Genomic DNA, 7,317 nt, shown 5'->3' with positions numbered 1-7,317 from the left:
GAATTCTGGTGCTGGCTGCTATCAATTCTTGAGTTTCTTTGGCTTACCTCTCCTTTCTCTTCTGCTCTTCTGGGGGTTCTGCTGACTTCCAGAATCTCTTTATAAGGGCTCCAGCAATGTGGATTATGCTGGATGCAGCTGGGCTACATCTTAACTAAAAAGTAGTAAATTCTCCATATTATGATCCTTAAATTATCCAAATATTACCCATCTCTCAAAACTCAGCTTAATTCTTTAAAGAGTTTTCTTTGATCAATGTAGACCTTCCATACATAGTCTCTTAGGTTTGTACATCTCTTTTTTACATCAAATTGCAGATTATGCGCTATTTCAAATTACTTCATGATTTTCCTAACAGATCAATCTCTTCGAGAGAGGGACAGAGACTAACTTTTAAAAAAATTTTTCTCAGCTCTATATGCCTCTAGAGAAGGGTAATTACATCAACAGTACATGCCCACAAATTTTGCTATTATGAAGAGGCTACTCTGGGCATTCTGCTTAGAACTGAGCACAGCTCCCCATCCACTGGCTTGGATCCTGAGGGGAAGAGTGCACAAGTAAATCTTGCGTGTCGGTCACACTTGGGCTGAATAGTTCTGATTAAATATTACTTAAGATGGATAGATGAATGGATGGTTGGGTATATAGATAGATCAACATGGAACCTGAGGGGAGAATATCTTCCAAAGGAAAAGAGAAGAGTTTGCCTTTGGAAATTATTTACTATGCAAAGCAGATGTAAATTTTAGAAGATATCTGCTTCACATTATCTGCAAAGTACAGGAAAAAACTACCTATGAAAGAAGAATGAGCCAGAATGAAACCCAACCAGCAAGATGCTGCTTAAGAATATTGAGTCAAGAGTAATCATTGTGGGTGGAGAGTGGAGAAAAAAGGGAGTTAGAGAGAAAGAGAGAGAGAAACTGATACCGCTATGAATTTTAATTCAATTTTTTATAAACTCAGTGTTCATGGAGAATAGCTAAGTGATTTTCTGCCTTCTGAAACTTGTGTTCCTAATTAGACTTATTTATGCCAAAGCATTAAGAACATACAACCGGTAGAGGCAATAAAAAGAATTGGAGGAGCAATAGAAAGCTGATGCTTTCCTAGGGTTAAAAGATATAAAATAAGAAGGGTTGAGTGCTATGCTCTCTTCTGTTTTCCTTATTATCATGAAGACAAAACAAAACTAAACTAAACACCTGCTCAACAGATCAAGATAATTTTGATATACCCTTGCTTCAGAATAGGGGAGATTTCGTTTAAATAATGCCCAGAAGAGAACTTTCCTTAAAGGACTCCAGACAGGGAGATTTCAGTCTTATTAATAGTTTCTATAGGTAGAATTATTCTGCAACCATATTTCTACCTGAAATCCCACATCCTGTAAAGAGATTTCCAAATAAATGAAAGCAAGATACACACACAGTGGCAAGATTTCTTGCAAAAAATATCACTTAACAGAAAGCCGTAAGATCTGAATTTTAGTTTCATAATTTTGGTTAAATTCTTTAGTGATTCTGTCCAAATCACTGAACCTTTGAACCTTGGTTGCTGGAGGTGGAAAAGGACAAGCATAAGCCTTATCTCCCAAAACAAAAATGAGAACCACTAACCTTTAAAACCAGAACTTTATAAGGCACAAAGTATTTTTTTAAATATTTTCTTCTAAAGATGATAGATTTAAATGGTGAAGAGTTAAAAGATGAATTTCAAAAGTAACAGTGAAAGTTCAAGTAAGGATAAAAATTATATAAACATGCTATTAATAGTAAGATGTTTGCTTCCCCACCCCACATCATTTCCTACAGCCCCATACAATGCCTCTTGGAAGTTAAAATCCCATTAAAAATGCAACCTCCTAACTTGATTTCAGAGTTTCTTGGATACTTTCATTTTCTTAAACTTTTTATTTTGAAATAATTTGACAATTACAGTACAGTTGCAAAAATAATACAAAACCCATAGAGTGGACTCCAATATACTCCCAACCCCCAGATACCCAGATCCACAAATTTTAACATTTTGCCACATTTGCTATATCATTCTATCTATCTATCTATCTATCTATCTATCTATCTATCTATCTATCTATCTATCTATCTATCTATTTTTCTATCTACTTACTAAACATTTGAGAGTAAGTTGTATACCTTATCTTCCTTGGACACATAATACTTTCATATGCATTTTCCTGGATTTTTTTTTTTCCTCCTGCATATCTATCTATCTATTTCTGTTTGAACTATCAACATACATTCCAAATGGTTTCCCCCAGAGGGAATAATTCCATGATTTCATAAAGACAGCTGAAAGACTCCAGAATCTGCCACTGAAAATGGTGACTGTAATAACAACAGTTAACATGGTAACACAGAGCGATGAAATCCTATCATAGATTTCTGATGGGGATAGCTCTGGGGCTGCCTTTGTGATCCGAGTTTCCAAATCTTCCAGGACGTTCCATTTAAACACACAACAGATGCTCACAAAACCTCAGAAATGGCCAAATTTTATTATTTTAATAAGCAAACCAAATCTGAAAGCCGTAGGCAAAAGTTCTCACAAAGCACATTGGGAAATACAGCAGCTAAGATGACGGTAGCAGTTTTGATTAGAGTGTTGCCCATAACTTAAATCAATAAATAGTGACTCTACTTACCACCTAGAATGGTTTTTCCTTGCCTGGAATTATTATTCAATGCAAAGACCAACATGGAAGCAGACGTTTTCTATGCATTGATATTAAACTATAATAAATGAACCAAGAAAACAAGACGAGGAAGTGAAAGAGGAAGAAGATCCTTGTTGCCTGATGCTTCTCCTGGGTGTCCACACCCAAAAGTACTTCATACCATTTTACATTCTCTTCTTTCTACGCGTAAAGAGCCCTCTACCATGACTTTGTCTCCTGGTGAATTCCTTCCCAGCCTTCAAATATCTCCTTACCTATGAATCCCCTTTCATCTCCCTCATGATTGTCCTTCTGTCCAAGCACTAGGCCTCTGTTATCGCTCATCTCAGGAGGCAAGGGCTCTAGCCCTGGAAGCTGGACATCGGAATTCAAATCTAGACTTCCCGTCATTTGGGCAGATTAGCCTCTGTGCCTCATCTCTAAAAACTGGGGTAATTATATTACCTGCCGCATCAAGGTATTTTTAAGAATCAAAGAGACATTCTATGTCCAGGCCTTTGAACAGAGCATGGGACAAAATAATCAGGCCACAAATTGCTAGCTTTCCTACTTAAAAAAAAAATGTCTGTGTTCAGGTGTGTTTTGTTCAACTCTGCATCCCTAGCACCTAACATGATACCTAGCACAGACTAGGCACTCAAGAAAAAAATTTTATTCACTAAGTAAGTAAATGAATATGTGCAGGGTTTCCCACTTTGAAAGCACTTTCCCATGTGTGGTCTCACTTGCTCCTTTACATTAAGCCTTGAAGAGAGTGCAAGACAGACCTTCTATCCTTGGGAGAAAGGCCCTCTCTGTCCATGTCCATCTGCTAGGGTGCCAATCATGGGACACCTTTCTTTTGAGCTCAAGGAAGACCACATGACCAGGTAATTTGGCAATTATTATTTGAAATAAATTATTTCTGACAATTTTGCCTTTTGAAGAATACACTAAGGAACAGAAAATTGCTAGAGCTAAACTGGTCCATAAAAGCAATACTGAAAGTGATAGGTTACCAACTCCTGGTACTGAAATTCTGGAAGCTGTCAGTATCAATCAGAATTTTCCAGAGAAGCAAAACCAATAAGATAAACATCTCTATATAGTTTTTCTTTCTTTCTAAGAAATTGACTCATGCAATCGTGGAGGCTGGCAAGTATGAAATCCTTAGTGCTGGTCAGCAGACTAGAAACACTGGAGAAGAATTTGCGGTCTTGAGTTCAAAATCTGTAGGGCAGGCCGGCAGGCTGGAAACAAGCTTCACACTGCAGTCTTAAAGATTTTCTTTTTCTCTCCCCTTCCCCCCTCACCCCAGTTGTCTGCTCCCTGTGTCCATTCGCTGTGTGTTCTTCTGTGTCTGCTTGTATTCTTGTTGGTGGCACCGGGAATCTGTGTCTCTTTGTTGTTGTTGTTGCATCACCTTGCTGCGTCAACTCTCCGTGTGTGCAGCACCACTCTTGGGCAGGCTGCACTTTTCTCACGCGGGGTAGCTCTCCTTATGGGGCACACTCTTTGCACATGGGGCTCTCCTATATGGGGGACACTCCTGTGTGGCAAGGCACTCCTTGCACACATCAGCAGTGTCATGGGCCAGTTCATCAGGGGGGCCAGGAGGCCCTGCGTTTGAACCCTGGACCTGCCATGTGGTAGGTAGATGCTCTATCAGTAGAGCCAAATTCACTTCCCCATTCTGCAGTCTTGAGACCCAATTCCTTCTTCTCCAGAAAAACCTCAGCTTTTGCTCTTAAGGCTTTCACTAATTGGATGAGGTGCACTCACATTGTGAAAGTAATCTCCTTTACTTAAAGTCAACTGATCTAGATGTTAATATTTTCACAGCAACATCTAGACTAGTGTTGTTTTTTAAAAATTTTTATTGTTTTTTTGAAGATACATAGATCACAAAAAATGTTACATTAAAAAATATGAGGTTCCCATATACCACACACCCCACCCCTTCCACTCCTCCCACATCAACTTCTTTCATCATTGTGGCATATTCATTGCATTTGGTGAATAAATTTTGGAGCACTGCTGTACTACATGGATTACAGTTTACATTGTAGTTTACACTCTCCCCCAGTCCATTCAGTGAATCATGGCAGGATATATAATGTCCAGCATCTGTCCCTGCAATATCATTTAGGACAATGTCACCCCCCAAAAATGCCCCCACATCACATCTCTCCTTCTCTCTACCTGCTGTCAGCAACTACCGTGGCCACTTTCTCCATATCAATGCTACATTTTCTTCCATTACTAGTCAAAATAGTTCTATAGTAGAATACCAGTAAGTCCACTCTAATCCATATTTTATTTCTCCATCCTGTGGACTCTGGGATGGTGATGTCCACTCCACCTCTATATCGAGGTGGGGGCTTAGATCCCACATGGTTTATGGGTACAATTCTCCTACTTGGAGTTGTAGGCACACTTGGTTCCCTGGTGTGGTGGTTGACCATCTTCACCTCCTTGTTAGCTGACCAGGGTAAGTCCAACAAACCAGAGAGTAGGTGTTGCAAATCTGCTGAGGCTCAGGGCCCAGCTGGCACATGGACAGTCCAGAGATTCAAGTCTTGTGAGTATACACCAACCCCAGCACCAACCACAGGTTCAGTAAAAGTGACAAAAGAAGAGGCATGTGTAGAAAGGTCACGTCTGAGTCCAAATCCATCACATTCAGAAGCACAAATTACAAAGGAGGGCCCACTGACAAGGCACTGAACTCTAGACCCTTCTACCATGACCATAGAACCTGTGTGTCTCTGCAGCCCTCAGGAGAACCAGTACTTGGGGTTGCATCTACTTTGGCTGTCTCTGGGATCCTCCTGAGGCGTGTGTAAGTGCAAACCCTCTGATGACCACCCGACACTTTTTTGAACACTCTTAGCCATATAAACTCAGTTTTCTTTACCATTTCCCCCTTTTATTCAAGGTCTTTTTCTAGTTGAATCACCAGTTAGTGATTGGTAGTAATCCCTCCGCACCAGGGAGGCTCATTCCCAGGAGTCATGTCCCACACTGGGGGGAAGGTAATGCATTTACATACTGAGATTGGCTTAGAAAGTGGTCACAGTTGAACAACATGGAAGCTCTCAGGAGGTAACTCTTAGGCCCTGCAGCTCTAGGCCTAGTTGAAATTTTAGGCACACAGGTTCATAAGCATAGTGATCAGAATCAGGTGCTCATCATTGGACCATCCTTCTTCACTGGTCTTTGTCCTTGCATTTGGGGTTTGTTGCTGTTCCACTGGGGAATGTGACAGAGCTCTCTAGGATGGGAACTCAGCACTCCTTCAGTTGTCGTTTGTATCTGTAACTACTATGAAAATACCTAACGAATATCTGAACATTTTTATATACCCTATATACATGCCCTGGAGAACTCCCTCCCAGTCATGTGTCCCCCATCAATAAGACCCCACACCAGCGTTCCTCCCTTGCCATAGTTGAACCCCTCTGTGGTCTAAAACTTCTTCAAAAATGAAGCCTATATATCGCCAAATTCAATTAATAGAAACATGAAATAGTAATGATATGTTTAAAGATTAGAAATAGAATATAATCAAATTTAGAAAAACTAAAAGTAAAAATAAATTGGGGTATTAAAAAAAGAAAAATACCATAAAACTTTGTTTTTTACGTTTTGCCTTTCATCACTGTATTAGGCGTTGCCCTGTTTGTACAGTGGCAAGGCAATTTCTTTCATTTCTTCCTCATTGTCTACATTCTTTTTTTTTTAATTTTTAATTTTGCCTTCAAAAAGTTTTAGATCACAGTAAAGTCACATATACAATATAGGGGACTCCCATATATCCAACATCAAACCCTTTTCCCCCTTCCTCAGCAATGATCTTAAAAATAAGGAACACTTCACGAATTTGTGTCATCCTTGTGCAGAGGCCATGCTAATCTTCTCTGTATCATTTCAATTTTAGTATATGTACTGCCGAAGCAAGCACTAGACTAGTGTTTGATTCAATGACAGGGTACTAAAAGCTAGCCAAGCTGATCTATAAAATAAACCATCACATTTGCCCTTATCCAGTATTTCCTGAGGTATGGTTGGTGAGTGCTTCCTTTGAATCTGTGAACTATTCTAGATCCTTCTAGTAATTGTATTTCTTTTTTAAGCCCAAGATCAGTTTTTGTCACTTACAAGCAAAAAATCCCAATGAATAAAATCAATATTTCCAATTTACAGCTAAGAAAACTAAGGCTCTATATACAGCTATCATTCATATAAAGTTCAAAGAACATATATATAATTTAGTAATAGTTTAGGAACACAGACATATGTAATAAAATAATTGTAAAAAGAAAGGGAATGATAAATACAAAATTATTAGCATGATTTTGCTTGGAGACAGGGAAAGAAAAATGATAAAGAGAATCAGATAAAAATCATCAAAGGCACTGGTAATGGTCTCTTTTAAGTAAAGGGATGAGGTACATGGGTGTGTTTGCCTTATTCATATATATATGTACACACATATAGGTACACGTGTATATACGTGTGTATGTATATAGCACATGGAATATGTATGGACTATTTCTTAACAAAATGAATTTTTAAATGAAAACAATCTTAATCTAAGGAACTTAAAGATTTGTATAAAAATGATAAGTGGCAAA

At 38.7% G+C, this 7,317-nt stretch overlaps 1 non-coding gene across 1 annotated transcript; it reads right to left on the bottom strand.

Moving 5' to 3' along the window:
• Positions 1 to 6,539: 6,539 nt before the first annotated feature.
• LOC111764414 (U6 spliceosomal RNA) lies at positions 6,540 to 6,644 on the bottom strand. Its single transcript, XR_002797031.2, has one exon. It is a non-coding gene; the product is annotated as a U6 spliceosomal RNA (small nuclear RNA).
• Between the last annotated feature and the right edge of the window lie 673 nt (positions 6,645 to 7,317).

Source organism: Dasypus novemcinctus, chromosome 27 (genome assembly GCF_030445035.2).
Source record: "Dasypus novemcinctus isolate mDasNov1 chromosome 27, mDasNov1.1.hap2, whole genome shotgun sequence".
Lineage (NCBI taxonomy): Eukaryota > Metazoa > Chordata > Mammalia > Cingulata > Dasypodidae > Dasypus > Dasypus novemcinctus.
The sequence above is the reverse complement of the archived record's forward strand: the minus strand, read 5'-3'. Positions and strand labels throughout refer to the sequence as shown.